At 41.6% G+C, this 18539-nt stretch overlaps 1 protein-coding gene across 10 annotated transcripts in view; it reads right to left on the minus strand.

The window, feature by feature from the left end:
• Window positions 1-18539, minus strand: part of CADPS (calcium dependent secretion activator) — a 657127-nt gene that overhangs the window by 99903 nt on the left and 538685 nt on the right. The gene's annotated exons all lie outside the window — the stretch shown is intronic.

Here is an 18539-nt window from a genome sequence, read left to right on the forward strand (position 1 = left end):
CTAAATAAAAAATGTTCACGGAATGTAAACCCTGGGGTCCAAGACAATCCATTTCTAGCTTTTCCCGGCAGGTGATGCATCTTTTTTTTCTTGATTGTTGCATTCTTAAAGGAGCGGAATTTCAGCTATTGACCATAATCAAGGCAATATATATATTATGAACCTCTTCAATAAGATTTGTATCTATTTCCTAGGGAGTGAGTGTTGGGGAATGTACATACCTTTGAAGAAAAAAAATAAAAAAAATAAAGTAATCTCTACATGGAATGTAAACAGGTGACTAAGACAATCCATTTCTAGCCTTTCCCGGCAGGTGATGCATCTCTTTTTCTTGATTGTTACATTCTTAAAGGAGCAGAATTTCAGCTATTGACCATAATCAAGACTATATATATATATATATATATATATATATATATATATATATATATATATATATATTGTCACATTCTTAAAGGAGCTAAGTTTCAGATATTGACCATAATCAAGACAATATATAGTTTGTATCTCTTCCATAAGATTTGTATCTATTTCCTAGGGAGTGAGTGATGGGTGGGAGGATAACAGATATTTTAAAAAATAAATAAATAAAAAAAAAAAAAAAAAATGTTCATGGAATGTAAACAGGTGACCAAGACAAGATTTGTATCTATTTCCTAGGGAGTGAGTGTTGGGGGAGCAGATACTTGTGAAAAAGAAGAAAAGGAATACATGGAATGTAAGCAAATCCATTTCCAGCCTTTCTCGGCAGGTGATGCATCTTTTTTTTCTTGATTGTTACATTCTTAAAGGAGCAGAATTTCAGATATTGACCATAATCAAGCCAATATATAGTCTGTATCTCTTCCATAAGATTTGTATATATTTCCTAGGGAGTGAGTGATGGGTGGGAGGATAACAGATATTTAAAAAAATAAATAAATTAAAAAAAAAAAAATGTTCATGGAATGTAAACAGGTGACCAAGACAAGATTTGTATCTATTTCCTAGGGAGTGAGTGTTGGGGGAGCAGATACTTTTGAAAAAGAAGAAAAGGAATACATGGAATGTAAGCAAATCCATTTCCAGCCTTTCTCGGCAGGTGATACATCTTTTTTTTCTTGATTGTTACATTCTTAAAGGAGCAGAATTTCAGCTATTGACCATAATCAAGCCAATATATATATATATATATATATATATATATATATATATATATATATATATATATATATATATGTACCTCTTTGATAAGATTTGTATCTATTTCCTAAGAAGGGAGTGTTTTTTTTGAAGAAAACAAATAAAAAAATAAAAAAATCTCTAGATGGAATGTAAACAGGTGACCAAGACATTCCATTAATTAACTAGTAATGCATAATTCTCACTTCCTTTGCTGTGTACATATGAAAAGTTTATTTTTATTTTAGCTTTTGCAAGCAACCTGTCATGGCTAACTGTGGTGTAAAAAAAATGTCAATAATATATTCAAGAAAAACACAATAATTAGGAAATTCAGATTTGAAATAATTATAATGACACAAACAACAGGTGGTATTGCAGCGTGTTTGTAACTGGCTGTTTGGGAGCCATATGAACTAAGGAGAAAAGATATTTCCCGAGACGGAGACGTGCAAATCGGTGAAGATCAGACCCACAGAGCACGCTATATAGTAAATTCTGGAGCGACAGGCGGCTTCCATCCGATCATACACATCTCGCTACCATGGGAAGTGCACGGGGTTAGCAGAGTGCTTGCTTGTTAACATACAGTTGATAAATTATGGGTTTTAGCAAAATGATAATGACTAGACATGTGCAAAATAATACAGCGTGAAATGTATTGACAGGCATATCATGTAGATGATTTTCAATTAAATCCTTTCTCCGGGAATTTATGTGAAAAAAAAAAAAAAAATACCGCAACAGACATCTATTATCTGAAGCTTCAAAGGCAGAATAAATTGGCTACAACTACAATACAGAAAATGAAACATTTCGTGATCTCTGCTTATTTATGTAATTAATGTAATTATAGACTTTTTCATTATTAGCCTTGAAACAAAAAAAAAAAATCTATATGTAGCTAAAAAAACAAGCAAAAAAAATAAAATGTAGAATTTTTTTTTCAATATTCTAAAAAAATATATAGATTTGTTTTGAGTATGAAATAAATAATTTATTTATAATGACATACATTGTTACATAGGCTGAAAAAAGACCTGGGTCCATCTAGTTTAAACGTCCTCCACCATTTATAATAGTTAGAAGCTAAAACAGATTTAAAGATAAAACGTACGGCAGATATATGTGTATGAAATGCAATTTTTTTACATCTCTATTAGAATTTTCTATTTCTTGTAAAAAAAAGTATGTATAAAAAAATAAAATAAAAACAGATGACCTTTTCGTTCATTGAAATATTCATAGGAAATGTACAAATATACAAAAATAATAGTTATAAAAAAACTTACTAATAATAATCATGATAATAATAATTCTATAACTGCTGACTAGGCATAAAGAAAGATCACAATGACCTCTGCACAAAAAATATATTATACTGATCCTGGAGTGTAAAACATCAGACACTGAGAGGAAAGGGTTAATAAAAACAAAATCACTCAAATTTGAAATTCAAAATTTAAAAATGTCAGTTACTGCGTTTAAAAGGATGATTAAAAAAAATCAAAGCAAAAGATGTATCTGAGGAGGATCTGCGCTGCCCAATACTCTACAAGGAGGGAGTTGTAAAGTATAATCAATGAATAGATAAATATATAGATAATATATAGACAGATAAAAGTCAGATATATAGTGTATAGATAAATGATAGAAAGACAAAGAGATAGATAGATGGATAGATAGATAGATAGATAGATAGAGGGATAGATAGATAGAGGGATAGATAGATAGATAGAGGGATAGATAGATAGATAGATAGATAGATGGATAGATAGATAGATGGATAGGTAGATAGATAGATAATAGATAGATGGATAGAGGGATAGATAGATAGATAGGTACAGTAGATAGATAATAGATGGATGGATGGATGGATAGATAGATAGATAGATAATAGATAGATAAATAGATAGAGGGATAGATAGATGGATAGATAGATAGATAGATAGATAGATGGATGGATGGATGGATAGATAGATAGATAGAGGGATAGATAGATAGATAGATGGATAGGTAGATATATGGATAGATAGAGGGATAGATAGATAGATGGATAGATAGATAGATGGATGGATGGATGGATAGGTAGATAGATGGATAGATAGAGGGATAGATAGATAGGTAGATAGATAGATAGATAGAGGGATAGATAGATAGATGGATAGGTAGATAGATAGATAGATAGAGGGATAGATAGATAGAGGGATAGATAGATAGATGGATAGGTGGATAGGTAGATAGATAGAGGGATAGATAGATAGATAGATAGATAGATAGAGGGATAGATAGATAGATAGATAGACATATGGATAGATAGATAGATAGACATATGGATCGATAGATAGATGGATAGGTACATAGATAGATGTACCCTGGATGTGCCCCATCCATCCTTCCTACAGTCCCCACCCACCATCCCCACAGTCCCAGTCCCTAATGTACACTTGCTTTGGCAAAACTAATTTGTATTTGGTCCTGCCAATAAAGCTTATTTGATTTGATTTGATAGATAGATAGATAGAGGGATAGATAGATAGAGGGATAGATAGATAGATAGATAGATAGAGGGATAGATAGAGGGATAGATAGATAGATAGAGGGATAGATAGATAGAGGGATAGATAGATAGATAGATAGATAGATAATAGACAGAAGGATAGATAGATAGACATATGGATAGATAGATAGATGGATAGGTACATAGATAGATAGATATATATAGATAGATAGATAGATAATTGATAGATAGATAGATGGATAGATATGTAAATGAATGCTTGAGCCAAGTGTCTTTCTATACGGTGCAGATCCAGCTTTGCCGGCAGAGTCGGTGATACAGTTGTTAATGGCTGATGAATGATTGATGTGTTGGTGCAGAACTAACCCGAGTCCTTCATTACATAAGTCAGCTTGTTAAGTGATCCTTTAATTAGAGCCCACAAAATGTACTGAGCAGGTAGAGGAGTCGCTGAATCACTTGGTCTCACGCTCATAATTATAAATATCCAGTGTCGAAGCTAAACCCAGGCCCTCTCCATTGTAGTTTATTTATTTTACTCACTTATAGAGCGCTATTAATTCCACAGCGCTTTATATTCAATCATAGACTACGATATTCTGATTGTTTTTTTAGCTGCAATAAATGCCTACAATATATCATGCAAAAATAGTTAAAGGGTTGTTCATAATCATGTCATCGCCCTTTTTTAGGGATAACTTGCTGATTGCAATTGCTGATTGCTGGCCTACCAGCATGATCATTGGATTAGGGTCCTGTAAATGTTTTTGCTCATTTCTAGTCTCTGTTAAAAGCTCTACTCTTCAGTTGGGTGGTGATGTGATGATGTTACTGTAGGATAGCGAGGGACAGGGGGCTCCTATACTGTCCCTCACACTAGAGGAACCTAGGCTATCCCTATCCACTCGATCATTCCTAATGGTGGAGATGCCAGAGTTTCATGCGTTACTATTCTCCTAACCAGAACTGAATTGTGTCCCCCTCCGGAGAAGGAAGGAGCAGATAAAGACAGACTGATAAAAAAGAAAACTTAGATATACTGCAAACTCACAGGAACAAACAGAAAGCAAAATAAGGAGAAAAGCAAGAGAAGTAGGCAGAAACAAAAGGACAACTACACCGCAACCGATCACGTCAATAAAAATATATATATAGAATTAATGCAAACGTCACACGAGGTGATCTATCGTGCAATAAATCGTCGGGGTCACGGTTTTCGTGACGCACATCCAGCTTCGTTGGCGATGTTGTCCCGTGTGACACCTACGAGCGATCACAAATCGGTGAGAAATCGGGTATCGTGTACTCCTCGTTTATTTTTAAAAAATTGTTTATTTTACTTTGCGCAGGTTGTTCATCGTACCCGGGATAGCACACATTGCACTGTGTGACACCCGGGAACGATGAACACAGCTTACCTGCGTCCCGCGGCACCCGCCGGCTATGCGGAAGGAAGGAGGTGGGCGGGATGTTTACGTCCTGCTTATCTGGGCCCCTCCACTTCTATTGGCCGGCCGCTGTGTGACGTCGCTGTGACACCGAATGTCCCACCCCCTTCAGGAAGTGGATGTTCGCCGACCACAGCGAGGTCGCACAGCAGGTAAGTACGTGTGACGGCAGTTAAACGACTTTGTGCGACACGAGCAGTGATGTGCCGCTGACGCACAAACAACGGGGGCGGGTACGATCGCTCGTGCGATCGCACGATAGATCGTACCGTGTGAAGCCCGCATAAGTCTGGATTTTGTGGTTGATGTTTAGGTAAACTTTCTACAAATTGTCAACCACCAGTAAGTTTGGATCACAACACCTCATCATACCAGCATAGAGAAACTATAGCTGGCATTAATAGAATAGTCCAACCAGAATATATAGGGGGGGAGCGAATGTGACTGGCTCTCCCACAGCATGTGATCAAAGGAGACTAGCAGGCAGACTAGCAGAGATTAACTCTTGCCAACCTGCCTATGAACTATAAGTCTGTGGGTTGACGCCTGAGTCTGCCCGTGGTGATCACAGACATCAGAGAAGTTAGCAGGCACTGTGCCAGAATTTGAAGTCTGCACAGATCTTGATGCGGCCATGACAGTCAGCGATGTTTGTAAAAACCTCTTGACATCCCTTTAAGGCGTACCGCAAGGTTCCCAAATAATGCAATCATACTCTGTGCATATAAACATTCCAAGAGCAACTTTTTGACAACCAATCAAATGATTGATTTCTTCATCTAGGATGTGATTGACTGTTCTGGGCGACGTCACATACGATTATCTACATGTGGCGCTGTTGCATGATGGTGTGCTTGATATCATGGCATTCCCCTATTAGTGTACGGTCATGCAATTTCCAACCTTATCACATAAATAAGATATAGTATATATCTGTGAAGAATCCCTTATATTTTAAGAAATTGCTTTCTTTTCACTCTTCCATGTAGAACCATACGTCTTAAGAATCTTCACTCACTTTCCAACAGCGCTACAAGTTTTTTCTTTGCTGTGAAGATAAAAACTTTGTGGCGCTCGTATGTAATTAGATGCAAATTATATTCCAAATAATGCAAAACAAGTTTTCCCTCTTGTGGTTGAGATCAAACAATCTGTTTTCATCAGCTCAGTTACGTTGATGGAAGTTATTTCGTCAGTATGTTTTCTCGGGCATTGTAATCGGTATGAATGTAACAAATGTTTAAGAATCTGTGGGAGAGACTTAAAATATGGCTTTAATTAGAATCAGATTATGATACAAAGTTTAGTGATCGAGCAACGAAGACGAGGCGAAAAACGTCACCAGGTCGGCAAAACCGCCGATTACTGTGTATGTAGGAAGGATGGATTTTTTTTAATTTACAATATTGATACTTAGATGGAAATATTTGCATTAATTTCTAAAAACGCAAGTTCTTGTATATACACCATATAAAGAAAAGTAGCCGAAACCCCATAACATTACAGAGCGGGGGGCCGAGTGCTGAGAAGCAGAGGGCAAAAAAAGTCACCACCGCTCTGCTGACCCCATAACTGCAGATTCCAGAGCTCCTCTGGTAACATCAGCACAAACATTGTGCCCGTCGGGAGCTTCATGGATGAACAGCTGCAGGAGCCGAACATCACCAAGCACAATGCTGAGCCGTAAATCACCAACCATAATGCCAACCCGTAACTCACCAACCATAATGCCGGGCGTAGGATGGAACGGTGTAAAGACACCACCACCAGATTTTGGAGGAGATGTAACCTGTATGTAGCAAATGAATATCACCAAGCACAATGCCGACCTGTACATCACCAAGCACAATGTCCACTCATAAATCACCCAACCATAATGCCGGGCGTAGGATGGAACGGTGTAAAGCCGCTACCACCATATTCTGGAGGAGACGTATCCTGTATGTAGCAGACATACATCACCAAGCACAATGCCAACCTGTAAATCACCAACCATAATGCTGGGGGGCGTAGGATGGAACGGTATAAAGCCGTTACCACCATATTCTGGAGATGTAGCCTGTATGAAGCAGACATACATCACCAAGCACAATGCCAACCTGTAAATCACCAACCATAATGCAGGGCGTAGGATGGAACAGTGTAAAGCCACCCCCACAAGATTCTGGAAGAGATGTATCCTGTATGTAGCAGACGTATATCACAAAGCACAATGTTGTCCCATACATCAACAAGCACAATGCCGACCATTGGATGGAACGATGTAAAACTGCCACCACCAGATTCTGGAGTAGACGTATCCTGTATGTAGTAGACGTACATCACAAAGCACCATGTTGACCTGTACATCACCAAGCACAATGCCAACCGTTGGATGGAACGATGTAAAGCCACCACCACCAGATTCTGGAGGAGACGTATCCTGTATATAGCAGATGTAAATCACCAAGCACAATGCCAACCCAAAAATCACCAACCATAATGCCCGGCATTGGCTGGAATGGTGTAAAGCCACTACCACTAGATTCTGGAGGAGAAGTGTCCTGTATGTAGCAGACATACATCACCAAGCACAATGCTGACCTTTACATCACCTAGTACAATGCCGACCCTCTGATGGAACTATGTAAAGCCGCCACCACCAAATTCTGGAGGAAATGTATCCTGTATGTAGCAGCCGTATATCATCAAGCACAATGCAGAGCTGTACATCACCAAGCACAATGCCGAGCATCGGATGGAGCTGTGTAAAGCCGCCACCACTGGACTCTGGAGGAAATGTATCCTGTATGTAGCAGCTATATATCACCAAGCACAATGCCGAGCTGTACATCACCAAGCACAATGTTGAGCGTCGGATGGAACGGTGTAAAGCTGCCACCACTAGACTCTGAAGGAGACGTGTTCTGTGCAGTGACGGATCACACTGCTCTATCTGCGTCTGATGGACAAGTCTGGGTTTGGTTAATGGAGAACATTACCTCCCTGATTGCATTGTGCCCGCTGTACAGTTTAGGGGAGGAGGATAATGTTCTGGGCTGTTATCAGGGGTCAACGAAAACCCCTTAGTTCCAGTAAAGAGAAATCTTAATGCTTCAGCCCAAGACATTGCGGAGAACTGTTGCTTCCAGCTTTGTGGGAACAGTTTGGGGAAGGCCCTTCTCTGTTTGCTATGACTGTGCCCAATGCACAAGCTCCATACAATCATGTTTAGGAAAAGAGTTGGTGGAAGAACATGACCGGCCGCACAGATCCTGGACCTAAGCCCCATCAAAAACTTTTGGTATGAAAGAAAGGGAAAAAGTACTTATCAGCCAGTCCACCAAAAATGTTCTGATCCTGGTGAGGAGGAGAGGATTGCACAGAGATTAATTCCAGCTAGTCATCGGAAGGGTACAGATCCAAAAAACAAGGGCAAATCCAGCAATCCACATGAATAAAAGACACATTTCATATAATCCTTAAAGATCATGATGGACACAAAAAATATATATTAAAAAAGCAGAGCCACGTCAAGGCATATCTTGTATACTGGGATCCTACACTGAACTGAAGCCTCGCTCCGGGTTACAAACATCCATGTGTATGAGCATGAAGGAACCTACTATAGAGAATAAAATCACCTGTGGCTCATGGGGGAGGGGTGCACAGTTAGAGGGCATGACTCCATAACCTAGACCAAAAGACTGATGGCACTCCCACACTGAGTGCTGTCAGTCTTTTTGTCTATATTGGATTCATCACTACAGGATGAAAATGAACTTTATCTTTTGGAAGCCGCCAGCTTTTCGACGTGGCTATAGTCACAGCACTGTAAGCATTGTCAGTGATGGCTATAATCTCACCTCCACACTTTGATTGACAGCCCACTCTGTATAGGTGCACTGCAGAGAGCTGTCAGTCATAGTGCCGGAGTGTGGTTGCAAAGAGTAATAAAGTTCATTTGCCGAGGATTCCGTAAAGTAGCTGGACAGGATCGTAACGTTATTTACATGCAGATTATTATTACCCGAGGATTCTGTAAGGTAGCTGGACAGGATCGTAATGTTATTTACCTGCAGATTAACTGACGAGGATTCCGTAAGGTAGCTGGACAGGATCGTAACGTTATTTATAGCAGATTAACAGCCGAGGATTCCGTAGGGTAGCTGGACAGGATCATAAGGTTATTTACATGCAGATTATTAGCCGAGGATTCGGTAAGGTAGCTGGACGGGATCGTAACATTATTTACCTGCAGATTAACTGCCGAGGATTCCGTAAGGTAGCTGGACAGGATCGTAACGTTATTTACATGCAGATTATTATTACCCGAGGATTCTGTAAGGTAGCTGGACAGGATCGTAATGTTATTTACCTGCAGATTAACAGTTGAGGATTCCGTAAGGTAGCTGGACAGGATCGTAACATTATTTACAGCAGATTAACAGCCGAGGATTCTGTAAGGTAGCTGGACAGGATCGTAACGTTATTTACCTGCAGATTAACAGTTGCGGATTCTGTAAGGTAGCTGGACAGGATCGTAACGTTATTTACAGCAGATTAACAGCCGAGGATTCTGTAAGGTAGCTGGACAGGATCGTAACGTTATTTACCTGCAGATTAACAGTTGCGGATTCTGTAAGGTAGCTGGACAGGATCGTAACGTTATTTACCTGCAGATTAACAGTTGAGGATTCCGTAAGGTAGCTAGACAGGATCATAACGTTATTTACCTGCAGATTAACAGCCGATGATTCCGTAAGGTAGCTGGACAGGATCGTAACGTTATTTACCGGCAGATTAACAGCCGAGGATTCCGTAAGGTAGCTGGACAGGATCGTAACGTTATTTACCTGCAGATTAACTGCCGAGGATTCCGTAAGGTAGCTGGACAGGATCATAAGGTTATTTACATGCAGATTATAAGCCGAGGATTCCGTAAGGTAGCTGGACAGGATCGTAACGTTATTTACAGCAGATTAACCCAATATCTGCAGGTTGATATCATTTGGGGATATGACACGCTCCCTTTAAACTCTCATAAATAGTATAATGCTCATTAATGGCTTTAGCTCCCTTTGCACCTTTCGAATCATACTTTCGACCAATAGGATTGGATCAGACTAATTTAAAAACCAGTAACTTTAGAAGTTGCTTTATACCATAGTTTAGTGTGAGACAGTAACTTATGCACTGATAATTTCCATGTGTTTCATGTGTCTATCAACTCAGCTTTTTTTTTTTTAAATGCCATACCACAGCAACTGTCACTTTCCATAGCACTTATGCTACATTACCTCAGAACAACTTCACACAACACATTCGTTAGCCTGATTCCCTGTTAATTTGAGTGACACTTTTCTGCAGTGTGTATATTCCATCTATCTCGTTGAAACATCCTGGAAACACTGGCTGCAAGGTAATTTAATAGGTGGACGTTCTCCGTTAGCAAACATTGGAGCCAGAAAAATGTCTACAAACGCTATTGGGTATTAGATTTTTTTTTAGGTCTATTCTTTCCTAAAACAGTCTTGTTTCAATTAAGCACCTAGTGGCTTAGAAAATAAAAAGGCAATATCCCCTTCCATTGATATGCTCTTCCAATGTTCCCCGGGTTTCCAACTGGTCACTTCTTTCTTGAGAAGAAAGAAATGCTGCTCAGCCTATCACTGGCTAAGGGTTAGAAAAGTGACCATTGATTGGCTGAAAGGGTGTTTCCTGTGCATTGAGGAGAGACCAGGAAAAAGAAACCAGTGTAGATTCATTGCCTCGGCCAGGTCCCGTTCTCCCCTGCTGTCTAGCAACCTTCCACATGATCTGCTGATTCCTTCCCCTTCCGGGCCCTGTGCATGCTGCACAGGGTACCTGGGAGTGCTCCTAAGATGCGCTTGTAGACACCGGCCTCCTGTTAAAGTGTTGGCATGCTATTTCCTGGAAATATCTCTCAGCCTACGGCTAAGAGGCACTATGTATAAAATGCACCCTCCCATTAGGGGAGGTGCCTGCGCAACGACCTTAGTTAGTTAGTATACCAATCTGCTACAAGCTAGTTGGCAGACAAAAATAGAAGGGAGGTGAACAACTGTTCACATTATAAATTTTATGTTTTCATAACTAGCTAGTTGTCAGGTTCCTGTGCTCCTGTCCTGTTGTCCCTATGTCCGTCACCTGTGCCTTCCCATACCTATCTGTCCCTGCCGTACCCACCATTCCTGTCCGTACCTGCCTGTTCAGCCTGCCTCAGTCATCCCGCCTGTACCTGAGTCCATCACCTGTCCTGGGGGTCAGCTGCCACAGACCCAGTCACTGCCCTGTGAGTGGTACCTGGCGTCGGCCTCGCAGTAGGCACTTAGTTAAGCCCCTCCTACTAAAGGGTAATAATCCTAGGTCTTCCCTGTGGCCCAGTGGGTCTACTAACCCCGCTTGCTGCCCTTGCACCAGCCGCAAGCATTACAGTGGGAAATCTCAGAACAAGAGTGTTGGGAGATCAGTGGAAGTGAGTGTTGCATTTTTGTCACTCCTTGGTTTAGTTTCATACATGCACATGATTGGAATAAGTAAAGGGGTTGCCCAGCCAATTAAAAGTTTTAAAAACTGCTCTAAATGCTATAAAATACTAAAAGAAATAATACTTTAAAAATTCCCACTATCCCCAGTGCTGATGCCTATCCGTTCCCCAATCAGTCTCCATTCTTCCAACCCAGTGATTGGCCACAAGTCACATGTCAACATGACATTGCTGTGTGCATGAAGCACAGAGATCAGAGGAAGACCGGGGAATCATGGGAAAAGCAGCGTCAGGAAATAGTCAAGTGGGTGTTACTTGTTTTATTATTTTATTGCATTATGACAATTACCCTAGCTTGCTTATAGAGATAAGTGAATCGATTCATATTTCATAATGAATCAAGATCGTTAAGAAATTTCTCAAAAAATTAAAAGCTACTGGAATTTTGCTGTAATTTTTTGAGGGCCGGAAATCGGTTACAAAAAAAAGTTATTGTCACCTTTCTTCCCCTGTTCTTACGCTGTGCCTACTTTTTTTGATGTAAACCCAACACCACATTTTTTCGTCACGCCAATGGAGGCTCAGGAGTCTGGTGGCAAATGGTCACTTTGACGCGTAGGCCAACACATGACATGATCTTGTAAAGCCAATTACAGATACTGAAAAATTCTTTAGTGGCAGAAAAGTGAGTGGAACCATGGATAAACATACGACCAAGAAGCTGAAGTAGTGGAGGTGGGGTTAGGAGGGCAACAGTGAGTATAAAGTTGGTTTTTTTTAGCCCCTACTCTCTCTTTATGGCAATAGGGGCAGTTTATTCAGATTATAGATAAGAGAACCATGACTGATAGAAGTTCACAGTTCAAAGTATAGATATATGCGGAGAAATAACTTGAATGTTCCTGGATCTCCCTGCAAAATCACCAAGTGCCGTATTTACTTGGCACAGGAGCCTTTAGTTGTTCTGTATCACCAGGGCCTGGGTTTGATGTCTGTGCTCCTCTATAACCAAATCAATTGTTTTTTATTTATGTTGCCAACTTTATAGGTCCTGCTTCGAATAGCATCTTGCAATGGTCCATCATTACAGTTAAGTGAACCTGATATTCGGTGTTCATACCAAACACAGACTTTTCCAAAAATACCATAGTTCGGGTGGTTTACGTATAACCACTTGCGAGAGCATCGCTGTGCTCGGGTACACTTAGGGGTACTTTGCACGTTGCGACATTGCTACTGCGATATCGTCGGGGTCATATCGAAAGTAACGCACATCCGGCGCCGGTAACGATGTCGCAACGTGTAAAGCCTAGATGCGCCGATAAACGATCGCAAAAGCGTCGTAAATCGTCGATCTGTGTAGCGTCGGACATTTCGATAATGTCGGGACAACCGCTGTTACGATGTTGTTGCTCGTTCCTGCGGCAGCACACATCGCTGTGTGTGAAGCCGCAGGAGTGAGGAACATCTCCTTACCGGCCTCCACCGGCTATACGGAAGGAAGGGGGTGGCCGGGATGTTTACGTCCCGCTCATCTCCGCCTCTCCGCTTCTATTGGCCGCCTGCCGTGTGACGTCGCTGTGATGCCGCACAACCTGCCCCCTTAGGAAGGAGGCGGGTCGCCGGCCAGAGCGACGTCACAGAGCAGGTAAGTGCATGTGAAGCTGCCGTAGCGATAATGTTCGCTACGGCAGCTATCACAAGATATGCCAACTGCAACGGGGGCGGGGACTATCGCATTCAGCATCGCTAGCATCGGCTAGCGATGCCGCAGTGTGCAAAGTACCCCTTAGTGTTCAACCCAGTGCGAGCCACTTGTAGTGTTTGATCAGCTCACAGTGGGGGTAACAACAGCATGATCGGATGTAGAGTGCACCAAAGAAAAAAAATGGAAGAACTCTGCCCACCCTCCACTGGAAGTGATCTGTGTATGGCTGGCTGCATGTGCGTGGAGACTCAAACTGCCCAATTAGTGACTTCCATTGGGGTTCAGGTCAAGTCCGGGTCCCAAACCGTACTTTTTCAAAAGTCTGTCTGCAGCCGCCGAACCGAACTTCCATGGGTCATTTTTGGTAATAACCCAATCCCGGTGCTTCCGTCAGAGTAGGCACAGTATACAATTAAGCAAGAAAACTTGATGACCCATTTCTCAAAGATCTCTTGCAATTCGTAAAGCCAGAAATTTTAGATTGGTTTGTGACCGCTGTCGGTGAGAAGAACTTGATCATCACAATTTGTTGTTTTTGAACATCAGTAAAAATATGTAATTTCTAAGGGGTTAATATATGTATTACAATAGTAATCTGGAAACTTCTTTCTAAGTTTTTCTGTTCTCTTACATCACCTTGCTTGGAAAAAATGATCAATTCGTCTTCCTACCACATAATACCGCAAGAGCGTCTATTCATCTCAAGTGAGACAAGTGGGATTCTGTGGCAAATAAAGGACAATGATTGATTGTTTGGTGAGAATATACTTCTTCTAATGATACCTTTAATTTTAACTCCTTTACCTCTGAAAAAATCCCAGTGGCACCTGTTACAATACAGTCTTTCCCCAGACTGGAGGAAGGAATTAGAAAGTTGAGAATGCCGTATTGTTTGCATTGTCCGTAATTACAGCCTTTCAAAAAAGTGTAGAATTTCCATACAACGGGATTACACAACCGTAAACATTAACAATTTACTGTACGATAGCATCAATGTACACCAATAATTCTTTCTTCAAAAGTCATAGGTATGACACGTCCAGGAGCCAACTAAGTGGCGGACCGCTCAGTAATCTAGAAAATGTATTGTCTGTAGGAGTCTCGGGGACAAACGTTAAATGCGACGTATAGAACAGAACAATCAATGACACAGAACACAACGAGAGGTATTGTTTAGTAATTACATGTCAACGAAATAAGATATAGGAAAGGAATCTATAGTTTTTCAGTGCTTCAAATTGACCGAGATTGACTAACGCCACTTTTCTAGATGGCAAATGTATATGATATATTGAAGTTAGTCAACCGATGACTTGAAGGCCCCAAAACAAGAATACTAAAGGTGGTCATAGACTTCAGACATCTTGTTCTGGTGACTAGTCCTTCGATTCGCTCATCTGCGCTTAGCTCCCACATGTGTTCTCAATGGAGAGAGGGAAGTAAGTCACTGGAAGATATCTCCGTTAGGCCTGTTTCACACGTCAGTGAAAAACACAGACGTTTTTCACTGGCGTGTAAAACACGCACATGTCCCTGCGTGTGCCGAAAATCACGGCACACGTGGGTTGTCTAAGTGCAATCCGGGCTCCGTTCTCCGTGGCTCCTGATTGCACTTAGAGATTCACTCACCTGCGCCCGCTCCTGCTCTCCATGGTCCTGATCGCTCCCGCGACGCAGCATCCGGCCGGCGGTGACCCCCGCAGGAGCTGCTTCCGGGTCGGCTGTGTCGCGCATAATGAATATGCGCAACAGTAATCAGCCGGCACAGAAGGAGCAGGGAGAACGTGCTGCAGAGGACATCGCTGGACGCCGGGTGAGTAAAAATGTTTTTTATTTTAAAAGCACGTTTTTTTCTGGCACGTGTTTCACAGATCACACCACTGCGTGGTGCGTGGAACATCAGTGATGCCAGAAAAAAATGGACATGTCTCCGTGCAGCAATCACGCACACGCGGGTACGCCGCACGGAGACACGTGCAGTGACAAATCATTGACGTGTGAGCAGACCCATTCATTATAATGGGTCTGCGTATGTCAGTGATTCTGGTACGTTTAAAAAAAAGCACAAACGTACCAGAATCACTGACGTGTGAAAGGGGCCTTAGGCACAAGATCGATCATTGAAATCCAACAGCCCATTCTTTCTTTCCTTTGACACCTGTTGTATGGGCAGTGGCGTAACTAAAGTTTGATGGGCCCTGATGCAAAATTTGGACCTGGCCCCCCATTCCTGCATGTTGGTCAGATGTATGTATATGTATGTATACATTAAGCATTCTAAATCCTATAAAGACATAAGAATTGCACTCCCCCCTCATTATGTAGCAATGTTTCCCCATCCTGTACTAATGTCCTCTATTCTGGGCTCCTTCCTGGGAAATATGTCCCCCATCCTGGTAAATGTTCCACATCCTGGGCTATTTCCTGGTAAATATGTCCCCCAATCCCGGTATATATGTTCCCCATCCTGTTATATATGTCCTCGATCCTAGTAAATATGTCTCCTATCCTGGCATATACTGTCCCCATCCTGGTATATACTGTCCCCCTCGTGGTATATATGTTTCTCCCCTGGGCCCCACCATGGTATATATGTTCCCATCCTGGGCCCTTCCTGTTATGTATGTCCCCCCTCCTTGTATGTATGTCCCCCCCCGGTCCCATCCTGGTATCTATGATCTCATCCTTGTTTATTGTCCCCTTCCTATCAAATATGTCCTCTTCTTGGTATATATGTCCCTATCCTGGGCCCTTCCTGGTATGTATGTCCCCTCTACTTGTATATATGTCCCCCTTTTGGGCCCATCCTGGTATCTATGTCTCCATCCAGGTTTATTGTCCCCTTCCTAGCATATATGTACTCCTCCTGGTATATATGTCCTGGTTTATTTGTCTCCATCCTGGTATATATATGTCCCATCCATCCTGGGCACCTCCCTCCTAGGCACTCTGGTATATATGTCCCCATCTGTTCCGCACCTGTGTATGGGTAACGATAGAGCACCCTCATAGTCAACCGGCTCCATCAGCATTGGTGACATATTTGACATTAAAGGGGTTGTCCAGAAGTTACATATTGATGACCAATCTCTTAGATGGTCAGAGAGCACAATGAGATCAAAGTGAATTAGATCTCACCTGCAATTCCCAAGAATGGTCATTACAGAATGTATGGAGCTCCGCTCTTCTGGTACATCCGGTTGAAACAACTGCAAACAGTTACAGAGTGTTAGATGCAACAGGTCCGGGTAATGATGACCTACCTCAAGGATAGCTGTTCAATATATACATTTAGTCCTGGACAACCTTTAATGAAATGTTTATGGCCCCCTTACATTTTCTCTTATACACTGTAAACATCTTTATCTTACTAGTATATAGAATAATCTGTAGAAATGAGTACAACAAATTTCAGGAATTCACCGGCCATTTTGTGGTGAATCTGGAGAGCGAGAGGACGTCACAGCTCAGACTTAGAGATAGAAATATAAAGCCCGAAAACACTGAATAAACATTATAGATAGTGTGTGACAGTTGTAAAGAACATATATCTGTTTACACATGACCATAAATGTTGAGGTCCCTACTTGTAGATTGTATTTGCGTTCAAGGAGGTTAGCTATAATCTGGAAAACCTCAGATTGTCATGCACGTCTTTCAGGACAATTGGAAGCTTTGCAGGACTTTTAATTCAAGGGTAGAATCAGAGAGCAATTGGTCTGATCAACAGAATTTCTTGTTCATAGTTCTACGCGTTTCGGAGCTAGCATGCTCCTTCTTCACGAACCAACAATAGCAATGAGAGAAAACATAGCTTGAAGATCTGTCTGTGAGCCATAGGCAGAAATGAGTTTAGTTTACCGCCATCCTCTGGCCGGGTATTCCCAGTGCCACTGCAGGTGAGTGATTGACAGGTGTTTTCCATGAATTCACTTAGTGAGAGTCCTGTCAATCACAATAAGCGGTGCAAGGATATGTTCGCGAAGATGGAGCCAGACTAGTTCTTGACTCCGACTAAAGGCCTTTCAAACTACGCCATATCATTTCATACCGGACCGCAATGGTTTGGGCAGCATGATATTACACAGCACCAGGGGCGTAACTACCATAGCTGCAGGGGTTGCAATCAGTCCTGGAGCCTAGGGGACCTAAAAAGTCCCCTTGGCCTAATGAAAAAAGAGTAATGCTATTAATGACTTGCAATAATTTGCAGCCCAGTTGGCGCTTTTGCCCACGTGCTTCAATTGCGCTACTGTACAGCATTATCCCCAATGGGGCTCAAAATCTTTATTTCCTATCTGAGACACAAATGTTATAGATAGCTAGTCAACCATTCAATGTATAGGAGAAAACTAGATAATTGAGAATAACCCCTTACAAACACAGGAAGAACATACAAACTCCATGCAGATGCTGCCATTGCTTGATTAAAACCCAGAAACTGTCATGCGTGCCAGGAATAACAAGAGTGGCATGTGCGTTCAGACCAACGGGGAGCCTGACGCTCAACAAAAATAGAACAAACAACACCACAAAAAAGGGGGGACACAGGGGACAGTATAACAATGATGGCCCTGGTGCTACTGAGAAAGGTAGATGGGACACCTCCTATCCTCATCTGCAGCTGTCCCTGCTCTCCTAGCCAGTCCCTATACAGTCTCCTGAGCAGGAAACTGTGACCCTGAGAAACCCTGTAGATGTCCTGGCTAGTGAGCTGGTAGGTGAGATTCACTAGACCTACCGCTGCACTAATACGACACAAGGTAAGGTAAGACAAACAGGGGAAAACAGCAACAAAAAAGACAACATCCAACTTTTGGAACACTCTTAGACAGGACCTTCCACCAAGGCAGCCAGAATACAATGGATTTGTATCTTCAGCGAAGGTTGCTGGGAAACACCACTACTTAAACCAAAAGTAGCTGCAGCTGAAATGCTCTGTTAGGAGCTGCTGGCAACAAAACTGACATTAACGCCCTAGGTCTCAAAAGAAATTAAACTATGTTTAAATATAGAGCCTTAGATGATAATGAGTGACTCTAGTCCTGAACCTGTCACGAGTGTCCATAGACAGAGAGACGACCGTGACAGAACCCAATCAACAATGCCAATAGTTAGAACATAGAAAAATAAAAACAGAAAAGCATAAAAGAATTTACTATTTTGCAGATAATGATACAAAACAATCCAAATAGTTAGCGGTGAAACAAA

This window comes from Anomaloglossus baeobatrachus, chromosome 8, assembly GCF_048569485.1.
Source record: "Anomaloglossus baeobatrachus isolate aAnoBae1 chromosome 8, aAnoBae1.hap1, whole genome shotgun sequence".
NCBI lineage: Eukaryota > Metazoa > Chordata > Amphibia > Anura > Aromobatidae > Anomaloglossus > Anomaloglossus baeobatrachus.